The 20,609-nt window shown below is 29.6% G+C and overlaps 1 pseudogene; it reads right to left on the bottom strand.

Annotated features, from left to right (window-relative positions):
• Positions 1–445: 445 nt before the first annotated feature.
• Positions 446–8,123, bottom strand: LOC109793871 (putative acetyltransferase At3g50280; annotated as a pseudogene).
• Positions 8,124–20,609: the final 12,486 nt, after the last annotated feature.

The following is a 20,609-nucleotide window of genomic DNA, read 5'->3' on the forward strand; positions in this document are numbered from 1 at the left end:
ATGTTGAGTGTTTGTAGTTGTAGTGACTTGATCTTCATACCCTATTTATATTAACTCTCTGACATCCAAAGAGGTAAACAAAGTCTCCATTTTATAACAAAAAAATCATAATTTTCTCCTTTGAAGAGAAACTTGGACATCGCTATAAATTGTATTGTTAACTATTATAGTGTTGTTTGTGACCATAGTTCTTTATTGTGTTTTGCTACAAGGATCTCCGGCTCTAATACCACTTTGTTGATGGTACTCCAAAGGTGATGTTAATATCTAATACTCAAGGAATTTACTTTCCACATGATTGTGCATAGAAAATTTAAAATAAGAAAGAGATAATTTAAGATTAAATTTTTCTCAATTTTATTATTATTTTTTACAAATTTCATGCAATACATTCATTGACATTTATAGATTAAAAATAACTATTAGAATGATATAACAATTACAAATATAAATAGTCATAATGTTATAACAATACAAATAGTCACATAAATACTACTAAATATAACTTATGAGAGGAGGAATAACATTATATTATAAATAACAATACACACTTATGATAGCATATTACTCAACAAGATTAGACACCGAAACTGCATTCATAAACTCCATGTCTGATTCCAGCTCGCTCATTGTATGTGGCAAAAGGCACACTTCCAAATCAATGCTTCCTCCTCCTTCACGACCCGGGTATGATGTAACTTTCCCATCAAATTTGTTGGCATAGCCACTTCTAACGGCTAATGCTTTTCCCATTCCAAATTCATTCCCATACATGTTGAACCTCGGCGAGCTACTAATCAAGACACAGTACGGGTGACCAATTTGTTGTATCAAAGGAGACTGTAACCACTCTTGGAACGATTGCATCACCAATCTGTCGTTGTAGTTTGTAACAGCCAAGTGCAACTTCCATGCTGCCCATCCTAGTTCATTCTCAAGCAATTCTCCTGATGTCGTTTCAGCACTCACCCTACCAACCGAGTCTCCAAAGTATTCGTGAGGAAGAGGTGGTTCCATTCTTGATCGATTGTTTGTGACTAACTTGCAACTTATTTTCTGATCAAATGGCAAGTGGAGTGCGCGAGTTATGCATCTCCAAACATGTGCTGACAAGGATTGGAATGAAGAGATTTTGGTGGTATTGGACTCCATGTTGGCCTTTGCTTTTAGTTTCGCAATAGACTCTGCTGAAAAGTGGAAGATTCTCTCTCTCAGCAAGGGTGCTTCGAATCTTCTAATAAACTCGTCATGATGTTTAAAAGGAAGATTGATTGGTGGACTGCAATCATTTGGAAACCAGCGATTGTGAATGGGAATGGTGCGAAATGGGAACATTATATTCATTCCCTTGAGCTTGAGCTTGAAAGATCTCAGACCATGTATTGAAGAAATTCCAATAAGAAGTGCCATCGGCAATAGCGTGGTTCATGGAACAACCTAGGAAAACACCATCGACTAGTTCAGTGACTTGGATGGACAAGAGTGGCATGGTGTGACCATCATGGTTGACTGCTTTGTGGTGGTCATGTTAGAAAAATAAATTTAATAAAGCACAAGAAAAAAATAAATATTTAGATTTATCAATAAAACCAATGTCAACAACATAATGAATACCAAAAATTAAAAGCAAAACAATCGGTAACAACTATTTAAAGAGCAATTTAAAATATTAAGTAATAAGTTTAGAATAGCTTGAGTTGAAGAGAGCACTATCTTTAGAGAGAAAAAGTCACAACTGCACTGGTAATTTAGAATCTTATAGTGCGCTCCTCTCCTAAGATACGTCAACTCATTAGACTGTTCGAGTGCAGCGAAAGATCCCCGAACCAAAGAACACTGCTCTAAAATTGTAATTTTGTAGTAGAAAAAATATTGAGGGAGAGATAAAATGAGCTTGCTGTGTAATTTTCTAATCTTTTTCACGTACCAGCAGGGTCTGTATATATAAGCACAATATATTTTACATAAAGGATGTGCACCCCATTTTTTTCAAGTTTTTCCGGTAACAACAAAGGTGTACGTTGTGTGTGGATGTGCACTATTCTTTAGCTAGCTTTTCGGTAACAGCAAAAGTGTACGTGGTGCACTTTGCTAACTAATTAGAAATTGCAGGCTTGGTCAAAGTGAAGAAGGTTATAACAGTTTTTGGTTTTTTTTTTTTTTTTGCAAATTACAAATATTAAATAAAACAAAGATTAATTAAATTAAATATTTAACTTAAATTTTAAATTATAAGATAATTTTTCAACAATCTCCCACTAATTTAAAATTTAAATATGAAAAAGAATGATATATATATATATATATATATATAACTTAAATATTTTAATGGAGCATGATATATTATATTTTCAGTACAAGGAACCTTCCGGGTTTGAGTCTTATACCTAGTGCATATGAACTTCCATCTGAGAGAATATGGAGACATGATTGTCTTGAGCCATATCTCTTTTGACCAAATTTTAGAACATAACACGTATAATAAAGGTGTTCATTTGAGTTCTAATCAGTGGAGCGCATTACGGCCTTGTGTATGTATCTTGTTTCGTGAGTGTCACTAAGAGATTGTCCATATCTCACAGTAGTGGCCCCACCACCACACTCACTTGGTGTACCCTTCCAAGGGTGGTCTATGACACCCACCCCTACAACAATTGTCATTGGGTCCATTAAGAGGTATTTTTAATTTTAACACAATAAATATAAATATTTGAATACCTCAACCTTATTACTGTCACAGTTTACTTTAGAGTACATCTCGCCATAGGAAAGGAACATACAATAATTTTGCAATTTACAAAGGTGAACTTAGTTAACAAACAATTTCGTTATTACTCATTGAACTCCATTTATGGGATTGCCATTTATGTGGAGACGAGTGTCCATTAATATTGTTGCAACTAGATGATGGACTTTAGTCCCATTCCCCTCGACGATATAAGTACTTGTTGACGCATCAACCCTTTTGTGAGTGGATTCGCAAGATTATTTTCAGACCTGATAAAATCAACAGAAATAACACCATGAGTTATCAAATTTCTGATAAATTTGTGTCTTATTTTCAAGTGCCTTCTTTTTCATTAAAGTTTTTGCTAGTAACTTTAGCAATGGCAACTTGACTATCACAATGCATTGAGATTGGAGGTATAAGTTTATTTAATAATGGCAAGTCATATAATAAATTTTTAAGAAATTCAGCCTCACTACTAGCAGTATCTAAGGCAATTATTTCAGCTTCCATAGTAGAACGAGAAATGATGATTTTTTTTGCAGATTTCCAAGCTACTGCACCTCTAGCTAAAGTAAATACATAACCACTAGTAGATTTAGTTTCATCAGAGTCAGAAATCCAATTTGCATCACAAAAACCTTCAATTACCGCAGGATAACATGCATAGTGAATGCCATAATTAATAGTTCCTTTAAGATATCTAAATAACTTTTCTAGAGCAAGCCAATGTGAATGATCAGGATTATGAGTATATCTTCCTAACCTACCAACAACATATGCAATGTCTGGTCTTGAGAAATTAGACAAATGCAACAAGGAACCAATAATTTGAGAATATTTAAGAGGAGTGACACTTTCACCAATATTTTTCTTCAATTTAATACTAGGATCAAAAGGGGTAGAAACTGGATTCACATCAAAATAATTAAACTTTTTTAATATTTTTTCAATATAATGTGATTGTGTCAAAACAATTCCATCATGATTCTTAACCAACTTAATACCTAAAATAACATCAACAAGACCAAGATCCTTCATTTCAAAATTACTAGACAAGAAAGACTTGACATCATTTATAACATGTAGATTACTACCAAAGATTAAGATATCATCCACATAGAGACATAAAATAACACATGAATTATCACCAAATTGTTTCACATAAACACATTTATCACTATTATTAAACTGAAATCCATATGAAGAAACAACTTGATCAAATTTATCATGCCATTGTTTAGGAACCTGTTTTAAACCATACAAGGATTTAACAAGTTTGCAAACTTTATTTTCCATTCCTGGTTCTATAAAACCTTCAGGTTGATTCATGTAAATTTCTTCTTCTAAGTCACCATTTAAGAAGGCAGTTTTTACATCTATTTGATGAATTTCCAAATTAAAAACACAAGCAAGTGCAATTAAAACTCTAATAGTAGTAACTTTAGAAACAGGAGAGTATGTATCAGAGAAATCTATACCTTCTACGTGTTTATAACCAATAACAACAAGTCTTGCCTTAAACTTATCTATAGAGCCACCTGTTCTTAATTTTTTCCGAAAAACCCATTTACAAGCTATACTCTTGCAGCCAGGAGGAAGGTCAGTCAAAAACCAAGTTTTATTGATTTTAAGAGAATTTATTTCATCATTAATAGCTTCTTTCCAAAAAGGTGCATCAATAAATCTCATAGCTTCACTATAAGTTTTAGGATCATTTTCAAGTAAAAAGGAATAAAATTCAGGACCAAAAGCTGTAGCTTTTCTAATTCTTTTACTAATTCTAGGTTCAAAATCCTTGTTAACAGTACTACTAGAAGGTAAAACAGAGCTAGAAGTATCATAAACAGATTTAGACAGTTTACTCTTCAAAGGAAAAATATTTTCAAAGAAAATAACATCTCTAGATTCCATAATTATATTATTAGAAATTTCAGCAACTTCAGAATTAATAACTAAAAATCTATAAGTAGTACTATGTAAAGAATATCCAAAAAAAAACAATCAACTGTCTTGGGACCAATTTTTCTTTTCTCATTAATAGGAATATTCACCTTTGCAAGACACCCCCACACTTTGAGATATTTCAAATTTGGTTTTCTATTTTTCCAAAGTTCATAAGGGGTTTTATCGGAATTTTTATAAGGAATTCTATTCAAAATGTGACATGCAGTAAACAAAGCTTCCCCCCACAAATTATCAGGTAAACCAGAACTTATAAGCATAGCGTTAATCATGTCTAATAAAGTACGATATTTTCTTTCAGCAATTCCATTAGATTGAGGAGCATAGGGAGGAGTGACTTCATGAATAATGCCATGTGTTTCAAAAAATTCACCTATTTCATTAGAAGAATATTCTCCTCCTCTATCAGAACGAAGAACTTTAATACTCTTTTCTAATTGATTTTCAACTTCTGCTTTATAAACCTTGAATTTTTCAAATAACTCACTTTTATGAATAATCAAATATACATAGCAATATTTTGAGAAGTCATCAACAAAGGTAATAAAGTATTTCTTTCCACCACGAGTAATAACACCATTGATATCACATATATCACTATGAATGAGTTCAAGTAAGCAAGTTTCCTTTTGGACAGAATTTTGAAAAGATTTTCTAGGTTGTTTGGCTTGAACACAAACTTCACATTTTTGTTTCAATTCATTAACAGATTTAGGAATAAGATCAAGTGTCATCATTATTTTAATAGAATTCAAGTTAACATGTTGAAGTCTACCATGCCAAATGTCACAACATTCAACATTTGAAACAGAAGATGAAGAAATGCTAGAATTTTTATTAATAAAGGAAGACATGATATTAAGTTTAAATAAACCATCACAAATATATCCTTTCCCAACAAAAGAACCATGTCGAGAAATTACAACTCTATTAGATTCAAAAACAACTTTAAAACTTTGTTGAACTAACAAAGCAGCACTAATCAAATTTTTTCTAATTTCATAAACATGAAAGACTTCATCTAAAACAAGACAATTTCCTGAAGATAATTCTAATTCTACTCGGCCTAGACAAATGACGCGTGCTAGGCTCCCATTCCCCATGCTTACAGTACATGTGCCACATTCCTGATATGAAGAAAATAATTTTTTATCAGCACACACATGAGCATTAGCTCCAGAGTCAATCCACCAATCATTTGAGTTATAAATAAAATTTAACTCTGGCTAGTGACATGATACCTGTTAGATGGGGAATCCGAGCTAGCATTAGCGGTAATAACATTAGCTTGAGGCTGAGACGATGATTTGGGATCAAATGTAATGTCTTTTGGTTGACGACGACGATGAAAACAATCTTTAGCAAAATGATTGTTTCTTCCACAAACAAAGCAGAATGACTCATTTCCTTGAATTTTACTCTTTGGTTTGTAATTGTTATTAAAAGCCTTGTTTTTATTTTTGGAGAAATGAGAGCTTTGACCAAACTTATTATTATTGGAAAAACCAGATTTTTTGAAAATTTTTTGTTTAGGCTTATTAGCGTTTTTCACTAAATGAGCCTTAGCTTGAAAAAGGGGTTTACGAGAATCCTTTTGTGAAATACGATGCTTATCTTCAATTCGCAAGGTAACCAATAAATCAGATAAAGTGAAGTGATCAGGTTTATGCTTAAGGCTTCTTGCAAACTCGGACCAAGAAGGAGGCAATTTAGAAATTAATAAACTAACAAGCATTATGTCAGACAAAGTAATTTCTTTCATTTTCATATCATAAATAATATTTTCAAATTCATGAACTTGGTCAGAGAAAGGTTTTCCATCTTCCATTTGAAAATAAATCATTCTTTCACAAGAGTATTTTCTTAAACCCTTTTCAGCAGAACCATACTTTAGTTCAAGAGTGTCCCATAACTCCAAAGCAATTTTTGTATGACAAAATATTTTATAAATATTATCAGATAGAGCACTCATAATACGACCATGACACTAAATATCTTTATCACTAGAAGAACCAGCTTCAACCAAGGTACAATCAGGACAATTTTCAGATTTTCCATTTAAAATAACAGAAAATAAACTCAACTCTGTAAGCCAAAATTTCATCTGTTGTTGCCAACATAAAAAATTTTCACCATTAAATTTTTCTGGCTTACTACTCAAAGAATTTAAAATGTCCATTGCAGACATGTTGATATTGAACAAGAAAAGAAGTTTTTCTCTCTAAGATTGTTAGAAAAATAAATTTAATAGAGCACAAGAAAAAAAATAAATATTTAGATTTATCAATAAAACCAATATCAACAACACAATAATACCAAAAATTAAAAGCAAAACAATCAGTAACAACTAATTACACACAAAGAACAACTTAGAATATTAAATAATAAGTTTAGAGTAGCTTGAGTTGAAGCACGCTAAACGCTATCTTTAGAGAGAAAATGCCCCCACTGCACTAGTAATTTAGAGTCTTATAGTGCGTTCCTCTCCCAAAATACGTCAACCTGTTAGACCGTTCGAGTGCAGCGAAAGATCCCCGAACCAAAGAACACCGTTCCAAAATTATAATTTTGTAGTAGAAAAAATGTTGAGGGAGAGATAAAATGAGCTTGCTGTGTAATTTTCTAATCTTTTTCACGTATCACGGTCTGTATATATAAGCACAATATATTTTACATAAAGGATGTGCACCCCATTTTTCAAGTTTTTCCGGTAACAACAAAGGTGTACGTTGTGTGTGGATGTGCACTATTCTTTAGCTAGCTTTTCGGTAACAGCAAAAGTGTACGTGGTGCACTTTGCTAACTAATTAGAAATTGCAGGCTTAGTCAAAATGAAGAAGGCCATAACAGTTTTTGGTTTTTTTATTTTTTTGCAAATTATAAATATTAAATAAAACAAAGATTAATTAAATTAAATATTTAACTTAAATTTTAAATTATAAGATAATTTTTCAACAAGTCAATGAAAGAGTGAAGAATGGGTGGAACATCAATGGGAGAGAGTATGTCAGATATGGTCATATCCAACGTTGCATAGATGAATCTAGCTCCATCACTGTTGTTGCAATCAACAGAAACAACATAAGAAGGAGGGTGTTGGGTTTCGTGGGTGACAAGGCGACCAACCAATGGATAGAAGTGGAAGAGGGTGAGAGAAAGAGATTACTTGAGTTTGTCCAACAGATTCTCAATGAAATCATGTTGATGAACAAGTGTTGTTGGTTTCTTGAAGAGTAGACCCTTTTGGATATAGTGTATGGACAATTTAGCAATATCCCAAGCTGTTAGATAGCATGTTTGCTTCGACACTTGGGTTGGATGATGTGGCTTGACGAAGCATTCTGAAATGCGTTGAACGGCAGGGATACTCATTATGCAGATAGTCACACACGATTTAGATTTGTGTTGCAGAGAACATAGAGAAGTAGTATTTAACTATTTCCAATGTGAATTTTGAATCAAGAAATCTTTACCCTTAGCACAAATAAATAATATTATGTTATTAACCACGATACAACAATGCCTGCTGGATACAATAAATAATAGAATAAATTATAGTGACATCAAGTTTTTGAAATTGTATTATCACTTTATTTTTTATGGGTTACACTAACTCTTTTGAGAGTCACAATGTAATGTTTTATAAATAAAGATAATTAAAATAATATGTATAAATGATGTTAGTGTAATATTTCTTAAACAATTAAAAGAGATTATTATAGGATAAAAAAATAAGAGATGTTAATGAAATTTTGTAAAATTTTAGAGATGACCATGTAATTTATTGCGACACCCTTGCTACCCCAACACATAAAGTGTAATAATGTAATTAAATTAAGGAAATAAATTTTTCAACACTGGTAAAAAGGTTTACATTAAAAACCTTCACAAATGTTTTTCAATATTCAAAATGATTGAAAATGAACATTGGAAAATAAAATGTAAGAGTTTACAAATTGTTTTTAAAGTAATAAGTACAACTCCAAATCCATATAAAAATCCATGTCCTAGAAATCCTCTGCCCCGATGTCACAAGATCAGAGCATACCCACAATTCAACCGTTGGCATTCTAGATGTCACTTATAGCCGGATCTTCCTCACTTAAAACATCCACAATTGCACGGTAAGAAAAGAAAATATCTATATGTAAAGAACACAAGGAAAAACACAACATAATCTCATCAATTATTGGAGTCTTTACAAACATATTCATACATTCTAATTCTATCAATCATGCATCATATTCACGTCACAATTTCACAATTACACCAGCCTATCACAAATCTTGCAATTAACACTATGTCAATGGTCACGCTAACTCAAGGTCGTGCCACTCTAGACATAAGTGATACGTATTAAATGTCTCACTCATCCCACACCATGCCAAGGGCACGCTCGTCCTTGTAGCATCACTTACTCAAGGTTCGTCTCACTACAAGAAAAAGTTAAATTTCTCACGGACAAAAATCCGTCGGAAATTTCCCACAGATTTAGATCCGTGGGAAATTTTTGACGGAATTTTAAATGATGGAATTTCCGACGGAATTTCCGACGAATTTAAATCCGTCTGAAATTTCTGACGAAATTTCCCACGGATTTAAATCCGTCTGAAATTTCTGAGAGAATTTCCCACGGATTTAAATCCGTCTAAAATTTCTGAACAGAATTTTCCACGGATTTAAATCCGTCTGAAATTCCTGAACAGAGTTTCCCACGGATTTAAATCCGTCTAAAATTTCTGAACAGAGTTTCCCACGGATTTAAATCCGTTTGAAATTTTTGAATAGAATTTCCCACGGATTTAAACCCGTCTGAAATTTCTGAACAGTTTCCCACGAATTTAAATCCGTCTGAAATTTCTGAACAGAATTTCCCACGGATTTAAATCCGTATGAAATTATTAAATAAAATTTAAGGCAATTATTTTTCAAATGCAACCAATCCTAATCGCATCGATACACACAACAATGCACTATATAATTCATTATTATATGGGTGTTTTCAAAATATAAATAAGATAAATATAAATCAAAGTGTGTGAGGTATGACTTATATTATATTACCTATATATAATTATATGTTTAGGTTATTATAAATTATAAACTAATTAGCATAAATGTGTTTGTTTTACTTAAAATACTAACACATGACGTCCAAATTTAAGAATACCATATCTTTTCTTTAATTATTAAAAATCACTCATCTCTTTGAAAATAACGTTATTAATTAAATAAAGTTAAATTATGTTATGCAAATATCATATATATGTATCTATCATTTATTTCTAAATTACATCCAATACTATGCATGTCATTTTATGAAAACTTTCATTGATCTTCAATTTTGAAAATAAGATTTTTTTCAATTCATTTTCAAAATTATTACTTAAATTTAATATATTTTTTAAATCACAGTGTGCATGATATTTAAAATAAATTTCAAAAAAGTTGAAATAATGAAATAAAAGATCAAATCTCATTTAATTAATGATATTTGTATTAATAAATTATTTTCTCTTATTAGTATATAAATAGTATTATCTTTATGTTCCACTTAAATAAATAAATAAGAAAATTAATACTCACTTAAAAATTTGAGAAGAGATATACGTATGACGTTATTGAGAAAAACTTCAAGTAGGGGTTAATGGAATTTTTTCTAGATTAAATCTTCTTTATTTAAAACTTAAAACATTAACGTTTAAAATAATTACGCTAAATAATTATTTTTGTTCCTAATAACTGATTAATTTAAAAATCTCTCTTTAAGTTGTAGTAATTTCTTAAATTTACATTTTATTGATTTCTGAATTTTATATTTAAGTAAATTAGTAAAATACAAAGTAACGAGTATAAATATGAGTATTTAAAACTTCAATGAATCTATATATAGAAAGTAGAGATAAAGACAGAGAAAATGAATGGAAGAAAAATAGTTAAATATATAGTTGTTTGATTATCTATAGTAATAGATAAAGGGAAATATATGTCATCTTGTAACTGATTTTGTCTAAAAAATAATAGATAATCATACCCTTAACTGATTTTTATTTTATATATTCTAATTTTATTTGTAATAATATGATTATATATTTAAATAGTTTAATTTTAATAATTTTTTAAGTATATTTTTGTCTTTTCACTTAAAATATTTGAATTTCTATATTTTAATTTGAATTTTTTTTTAAGTATATTTTTGTCTTTTTGTCTTAAATTTTTGAATTTCTATATTTTAATTTTAATAATATTTTATTTCTATTATTTATTAATTCTTTTATTTTTTAATGTTTTATAACATTATTAAAATTTTATAATTTTATTTATAATTTTATCTTACTTTTTATTTTATAAATATAATTTGGATTATTCATTTTATAATTAAATTTTTTTATGAGTTTACATTCTAAGAATGTATTAAAACCCCTCAATCTTTGATTATTAGATAGCAACAACATGAATATTCTGATTATTAGACATTATGTTATAATTCTATTGATCGTACTATATGTTATTTTTAAATTTGAACTCCTAAACTTTATTTGTTATGTATGACATTTTATTTTGTATGAATGAAATTGTTTTGATTTACATAATTATAATTAATTTAATATTTTTAAATAGGATAATTATTTAATACAATTTTTGAATTAAAAAAAAATTTCACAGAATTTCCCACGGATTTCCCACGGACAAATCCATGGGAAATTACCCACGGATTAGTCCGTGGGAAATTACTCACGGATTAGTCCGTGGGAAATTACCTACGGATAAATCCGTGGGAAATTCTGTGAATTTTTTTCTTAATTCAAAATTATATTAAATAATTATCCTATTTAAAGATATTAAATCAATTATAATTATGTAAATCAAAACAAGATCATTCATAAAGATTGAGGGGATTCAATACATTTTTATAATGTAAACTCATAAAAGATTTTAAAAAAATTAATTTAATTATAAAATGAATAATCCAAATTATATTTATAAAATAAAAAGTAAGATAAAATTAGAGAGATTAAAATTATAAAATTTTAATAATGTTATAAAACATTAAAAAAGAAAAGAATTAATAAATAATAGAAATAAAAATTTATTAAAATTACAATATAGAAATTCAAAAATTTAAGACAAAAAGACAAAAATATACTTAAAAAATAATTTAAATTAAAATATAGAAATTCAAATATTTTAAGTGAAAAGACAAAAATATACTTAAAAAATTATTAAAATTAAACTATTTAAATATATAACCATATTATTACAAATAAAATTAGAATATATAAAAGAAAAATCAGTTAAGGGTATGATTATCTATTATTTTTTAGACAAAATTAGTTACAAGATGACGTATAACTTTATATTAAATGTGAATTTTATAAATTCAACCGTTAAATTAAAAATCTTTTACTCTTAAATCATATATACAAAATGTTATATTAATCAAAGATGATTTCTTATAAAACAAAATTAAATCTGTTGGAAAATTTATATTTTCAATGAGAAAATTTTTGTAGGAAAAACTATATTATTGATAAATATTTCAGACAAATTTATATTTGTCGAAAAATGTAAGAACTGGTTTTAAATTTGATATGAAAATATTATGATATTATTAGATAAGATTTTAAGTTAGTATTTTATTAATGGTTGATAATTAAAAAATAAAACAAGGATAAATATATTTTTTGAATTTTATATGTTTGATTTAAGATAACTTACAAAATAACTCTTGGTAAAGTTATTCCGCTCAATAACTCATGGTGTGTGTTGAATTTTATCGATCCAATTAATTGTTAAATTAAAAGTTATTAAATTTTACTAATAATTAATATAAAAAATTAATTAGTTTTGAAATAAATTATTTGCTAATTAACAATATAATTGAAACATTAATTATTTTAAATTATTTAACTAGAATCTTATTGACAATTTACTATATGATCTTAATATTTTTGTATAACTAATATCTGGTTTTAAATTTGATATGAGTGTAACATCCCAAATTTTATTCAATGAAAAGAAATATTTTTTTTATGTATTTATTATGTGAATAAGTATTTATTTATGTATTTTACTATTTACGTATACGTATTTTTACTATTTATGTACACATATTTTTACTATTTATGTATACGTATTTTACTATTTACGAATACGTATGTATGAATAGTATTTTACTATGCAATTGCACAGTGAAGGGCGGCTGAAACGTGGGCTGCGGATTCTTTACGTTTCAAAATTTTAATTAATTTAAATATAATAATGAATAGTGCATAGTGCATAGTAATTTATAATATTATTTTAATGAATAGTGCATAGTGCATAGTAACTTCAAAAATTCTATAAATAGGGGCCTAAGGTTTTGAAAATTTAGAATTCTAGAGAGAAGGAAATTCTGGAGAAATAGAGAGAGAAAGTAAGAGAGAGAGAAGGAGAAAGAAAAGGAGGTTCTGCTCTAGTGCCTTGTTTAAGGAGAAAGAGGAAGAGATTCTGCCCTAATTCCGATTCCTTTTAAGGAAAGATAGAGAGGAGGAGATTCTGCCCAAATTTCTGTAAACCCAGGTAAGGGGGGAGTGGGAAACCTCGCTTGGGGGTGTGGGAATAATTGTTAAATAGTTTGTTTGTTGGATTGGCTCCCGATCCCTTGCCTGTTGTTTATTTCTTTGAATATGTATTATTGATGTGTTTTGTTTTATATCTTATTTATTTACATATTAGAATCTGTTATTTGAATGGAAGGCTAAGCCTCCTAAGTATTTATAAATTTGTAATCTATTATTTAAATGGAAGGCTGAGCCTCCTTATTATCTTATATTACCTTTTAAGCTTCCTACTTTACTTAAAAGATCTTAATATATTATTATTGAAAAATATGATACCTAAGCAACCTCTGGACTGTTGGATTGTTGGACTGTTGGACTGTTGGACTGTTTGGACTGTTGGACTGTTTGGACTGTTGGACTATTGGACTATTAAATTGGATTATTGAAATAATTCTTAATTATGAAATATGAATATGATATGTGTAACATGCTAAAGGTTGAGTCTGTGAATGTATGACATGCATCATATGCACATATTACTCCAGGTGTGCCGCTGAGGCCGCATACCCACGACTAACAAGGTGTACCTTTGGGTCACCCACGATATGCTAACGAGGTGTATGAACACCAATGATAGGTGTACCTTAGGGTCACCGACAATTGTATAGGTGTGCCTTCGGGTCACCAATGATGATATGTGAACTTCCGTATGACGCCACATGCATACATTAGTGAGTCAAGTCAAGAAAATCATTATACATAAGCATATATGTGAGATTGATTATATATGTGAATTATATTGCGTGTGTGTGTGCTATTTAACTTTTATTTCTATATCTGCAACTGAGTGAGAAGTTTCTCACTCCCTTGTCATTTTTGTGTATATTTAAATTATGATGCAGATAATTAGCATGAGGCTGAGGATGTTGGTGGTGAAGCTTAGGCTTCTGTTTGGGTTTCGCTCTGATAGGATGTGACATCGGGATTAGCTAGACTTATTGTTAAATTATTATTATTTTTCTTTTGTAATTTTTATGTTATTTATGTTGAAAGTGTGTATTTTTGTCATATTATAATTTTACTAAAAGATTATAAGTTAATTCCTAACTAGGAGGCCCTGCCACCTTTACTGGGATTAATCTATAATCTTTATTTTATTATTTCTTGACAATTTGATACTTACAGTTGAAAATTATGAATGTGCATCTTTTACCCAATGATACTTGAGATAATTATTTTATATTAGACTAAGAAAGAATTTATATATAGATGGTTTATATCTATTGTAATTATGTTGGGGTAGAGGGTGTTACATTTAGTGGTATCAAAGCAAGTCGATTTTATCAACCGTGTGTGTTATGTGCTTATCATGACTCTGTTGTGTACTCTGACTATGTCTTGTTTGTTGTGTACTATGATGATGATGTTCGTCCTGTGTTGATATTGTTGAGTTTGAGATTGTTAAGTTAGTTTGTAATCAGAGGAATGATAATCATGATAGTGTTAGCCAACTCGAATTATTAGAACCTTGGATGGGAGGTGATATATTGAGTGTACTAAAAGTTTATGATTGGTGAAGTTTCTGACATCTATAGTTATAGCAGGTTGAATCTAAAGGTGGTTGTCTCTTTGGTGAGAGATCGAAATGATGTTAATTCCCTTAAGTGTTATTATTGGTATGTTAATTATTTATGGTTTAGGTAGCATGTGAGTTGTTTTGATTGAGAAAAGTAAGGAGAGACTTGAATGAGAAATTAAGTAGTGAATTTGGAAAAAGTTGAGGTATTTTGTGGCATTAGATATATTGATACATTATTGCTATTTGGTGTCGAAAATATTTTCATTATAGTTTGTTATGATAGTATGAGTATTATATTGACAAAATTTATATTTTGAGGTCTTTATGAAGAATATGGCTTTAGATATTATCTTTTCAATAGAACTAGGATAAGATGAAACAAAAATCTAGAACTTCAAGTTATGACTGCCTTGGTGATTAGAAATTTAGTAAGCACTGAATTTATTAGTGGTGATATTTGAATCTTTAGCTAACGAGATGATCTCTTGGAAATCTTATGTCTTCATAAAGAGTTGTAGCTTATTCACTTAACTTTCGTTTGAGATAGGTTTGAAATCACTTGGATGAATACAACTCTGTGTGTCAGGCAGATATATGCTATCATGATATTTTGAGTTGTTAGGCATAAAAATAGATTTAAATATGATATTTTGAGGTTTTGTATTTGATAGGTCTATTAAAATGATATAATGCAAAGTAGTAAAAGTTGGTTCTTGTACATGTTATAGGATGTAAGCAATGATCAATTCATACATGCTTAGGAATGATATTTATGAAAAAGGTATTCTAATATGATTTGATATACATGTATGTAGAAATAAGAATAGATGACTTTATGGATCAATCAGTGGAGGGTTGTGATAATAAAATGTTTTTGACCTTAGGATGTGAGATGATCATATTAGAGTATAGATTTAAACTAGATTGTCTAAGTATGAATTTGGATTGTATGAGGTGAGTATTTTAGACCATGAAATTTCTTGCGGAGGAAGATCTACCTAAGTTGTGCTTAAGTGAGAGATACTTGAGTCAATTAGTAAAATCAGGAGTCTTGTTTGATAGTTTATATGAAAATTCAGTGAGTAATTTTTTTTTAACAGCTGTTCATGGTTTAAACTGCTCTCACTATAAAAATTGCTTTTGCCTTCGTTTCTTTGGTTATTAAGATGTTTCAGTTCACTAGGTTGTTTCTTGCCTACCCTTGGAATCAACCGTAAGGATAATCTATATCAGGAATTCTTGAACCTATGTATATTTTTAACTACCCAAATCATTTCGTTGCTTACTTCTTTGAATTACTTACTATTACCTTTGATTGAATTGACTAGAAAGGAGTTACATTAGTATGGGATAACAATTGAGGAAGTAGTTTTCAAACTCTTAAGGAAAGATTGACTAGTGTTAATATTACTAGATTTTAGTAAGATTATTGTGATATATAAATATGTCTCTGAAAATAGGTTTAGGAAGAATATTGTGGCAAGAAGAAAAGATAGTAGCTTATGTTTCTAAGAAATTGAAAATTCATGAGAGAAATTACCTTACCTATAACCTTGTTAGCGACTTTGTCATTTATACTAAGATTTGGAGACACTAACTATATGATTCTATGGTTGAGGTATTTAGTGATCATAAGAACCTTAAATATCTTTTGACCAAAGGGGTTGAATACGAGATAAAAGAAATAGTTGAAATTTCTTAAGGAGTAAAATTTTGATCTTATTATTTGGCTAAAGCCATTGTGGTGATTGATGTTTTGAGGAAATCTTTATCTTTCATTATGATTAGAGAGATGAATCTTTTTGGCTCAAATTAGAAATTTAAGTTTGGATTATAAGGTTACTTCTAGTATTGTGAGATTAAGTATGAATAACGAATGGATTGTTGAAGAAAATTATAGGAGCATAATTAGTTGATTTATTTTGGTAACAAGTTATAAGGCTATAGGTTAAGGTGATGGATATGATTATGACTTGGGTGAAGATGAAATGGTGAAACTAGAGAACTGATATGGATATCGAGTGTACATTATGCTTAGGTACCTGATCTTTAGAATTGATCATAGAAGAGTTTGAATTGGTTGTAGATAGAGTAGTAAAATTAGTGATCTGATATGTGTATCTAATGCTTAGGTGTTGATGTTGTGGCAAATATCTGGAATACAATGATAACCAAATTATTATTTTGATGATTTAAGGATTGAATTTGATTGCAGAATTTAGAAACTTATGCTTGATGTGTAAGATTACCCTAGTAGCATTGAATTATTTATGTTGGAAGTAACTATCAGATTAATAGATGAGATTAGAGGAACTAGGAGTTAGATCCTTTATTAGTGACCCAAATAAGCAAAAGATTAGAAAGGACACAGTTGGATGTTTAGTTATAAAACTTGAAAGGACATAAGAGTACTCTTAACATTTATTTAGGAGTTACTAAAATGTATCAGAGTGGCGCAGGGGAAGCGTGATGGTCTAATATGGAAAGAGAAGTAGAGAACTTGAATCAAGGTATGGAGAGTGAGTTTAAATTTAGAGTGGATGGAGTTTTGAGATTTAAGGATAAGTTGGGCATTCCTAGTGTGCTAGAATTTAATAAAGCAATCCTAGAAGAAGGTCATAAGAGTATCTTTAGTATCCATTCAGAAACTACTAAGATGTACCAAAATCTTAAGAAGATATTTTGTGACCTAAGATGAAGAGAGGAGTAAAGCAATTGTATATTTATGGTTAGCATACTAGAAGTTTTTAAGAATCTTGTAGCACTTAGATGCTCCATTTTGGAAGTAAGATGGTGAATAGATAGACCCTAGTGTAAGATTTGTCTAAGACGCTTAAGAAATTGATTTTGTTTGTGTTTAAGTGGATAAATTCGTCAAGATCTTTCCCTAAGCAAAATCCTTTGAGGAAGTTGATAAAAGTTGTACATCAACAAGGTAGTGATGTTGCATAAGAATTAGAAGTAAGAATGCGAAGAGTTTACCATTGCAAAAATTTCGGGGACGAAATTTCTAAAAGGAGGGGAGAATTGTAACATCCCAAATTTTATTCAATGAAAAGAAATATTTTTTTTATGTATTTATTATGTGAATAAGTATTTATTTATGTATTTTACTATTTACGTATACGTATTTTTACTATTTATGTACACATATTTTTACTATTTATGTATACGTATTTTACTATTTACGAATACGTATGTATGAATAGTATTTTACTATGCAATTGCACAGTGAAGGGCGGCTGAAACGTGGGCTGCGGATTCTTTACGTTTCAAAATTTTAATTAATTTAAATATAATAATGAATAGTGCATAGTGCATAGTAATTTATAATATTATTTTAATGAATAGTGCATAGTGCATAGTAACTTCAAAAATTCTATAAATAAGGGCCTAAGGTTTTGAAAATTTAGAATTCTAGAGAGAATGAAATTCTGGAGAAATAGAGAGAGAAAGTAAGAGAGAGAGAAGGAGAAAGAAAAGGAGGTTCTGCTCTAGTGCCTTGTTTAAGGAGAAAGAGGAAGAGATTCTGCCCTAATTCCGATTCCTTTTAAGGAAAGATAGAGAGGAGGAGATTCTGCCCAAATTTCTGTAAACCCAGGTAAGGGGGGAGTGGGAAACCTCGCTTGGGGGTGTGGGAATAATTGTTAAATAGTTTGTTTGTTGGATTGGCTCCCGATCCCTTGCCTGTTGTTTATTTCTTTGAATATGTATTATTGATGTGTTTTGTTTTATATCTTATTTATTTACATATTAGAATCTGTTATTTGAATGGAAGGCTAAGCCTCCTAAGTATTTATAAATTTGTAATCTATTATTTAAATGGAAGGCTGAGCCTCCTTATTATCTTATATTACCTTTTAAGCTTCCTACTTTACTTAAAAGATCTTAATATATTATTATTGAAAAATATGATACCTAAGCAACCTCTGGACTGTTGGATTGTTGGACTGTTGGACTGTTGGACTGTTTGGACTGTTGGACTGTTTGGACTGTTGGACTATTGGACTATTAAATTGGATTATTGAAATAATTCTTAATTATGAAATATGAATATGATATGTGTAACATGCTAAAGGTTGAGTCTGTGAATGTATGACATGCATCATATGCACATATTACTCCAGGTGTGCCGCTGAGGCCGCATACCCACGACTAACAAGGTGTACCTTTGGGTCACCCACGATATGCTAACGAGGTGTATGAACACCAATGATAGGTGTACCTTAGGGTCACCGACAATTGTATAGGTGTGCCTTCGGGTCACCAATGATGATATGTGAACTTCCGTATGGCGCCACATGCATACATTAGTGAGTCAAGTCAAGAAAATCATTATACATAAGCATATATGTGAGATTGATTATATATGTGAATTATATTGCGTGTGTGTGTGCTATTTAACTTTTATTTCTATATCTGCAACTGAGTGAGAAGTTTCTCACTCCCTTGTCATTTTTGTGTATATTTAAATTATGATGCAGATAATTAGCATGAGGCTGAGGATGTTGGTGGTGAAGCTTAGGCTTCTGTTTGGGTTTCGCTCTGATAGGATGTGACATCGGGATTAGCTAGACTTATTGTTAAATTATTATTATTTTTCTTTTGTAATTTTTATGTTATTTATGTTGAAAGTGTGTATTTTTGTCATATTATAATTTTACTAAAAGATTATAAGTTAATTCCTAACTAGGAGGCCCTGCCACCTTTACTGGGATTAATCTATAATCTTTATTTTATTATTTCTTGACAATTTGATACTTACAGTTGAAAATTATGAATGTGCATCTTTTACCCAATGATACTTGAGATAATTATTTTATATTAGACTAAGAAAGAATTTATATATAGATGGTTTATATCTATTGTAATTATGTTGGGGTAGAGGGTGTTACAATGAGAATATTATATATAATTAGATAAGATTTTAAGTTAGTATTTTATTAATAGTTGATAATTAGAAAAAGAAACAAGGATAAATACATTTTTTGAATTTTATATGTTTGATTTAAGGTAAATAAATATATTAAATTAATTAATAATTTATTTAAAATATTAAAATTTAATTTATAAGTATGTAATAAATAAATCTTTATAATTTTATAAATTATATTATCATTATAAATTATAAAATTAAATAATTTAAATTATAATTTTAAATAAAAATAAGTAAATATTACTTATAAAAGTAAGTAGATATAAATAAATAATAATTAAATATATTATTATTATTATTATTATTAATTATTATTATTTGTAATATAAAATTATTATATATTATTATTATAGTACAAATATGAGATTGTATATTTGAGGATGACTTAAATGAATTAATTTGTACAAGTTATACTGACAACATACATATATATTTCGGTAGCTTACTCATCAGAACTTCACAGTTAAGCGTGCTTAAGCTGGAGTAGTACTGGGATGGGTGACCTTCTGGGAAGTTTCCCAGAAATTGCACAAGTAAGGATAAAACACGCTAAATAATGAAATATCGTGAAATAGAACCCTTGAGAGGCCAAATATGAAGGTTGTTACATTAATAAATTTATTAAAATTAAAAAAAAATTATAATTTTCGACGAAAAATTCTTTCAGGGTAATTTTCCATAGATAAATCCGTGGTTCAGGGTAATTTTCCATAGATAAATCCGTGGGAAATTTCCCACGGATATATCCGTGGGTAAATCCGTGGGTAATTACTCACGGATAAATCCGTGGGAAAATCCGTCGGAAAGTTACCCACGGATAAAAATTCGTCGGTAAATATTTCAGACGAGCAATTTACC

Source organism: Cajanus cajan, chromosome 4 (genome assembly GCF_000230855.2).
Source record: "Cajanus cajan strain Asha chromosome 4, NIPB_CcT2T_4, whole genome shotgun sequence".
Taxonomy (NCBI): Eukaryota; Viridiplantae; Streptophyta; class Magnoliopsida; order Fabales; family Fabaceae; genus Cajanus; species Cajanus cajan.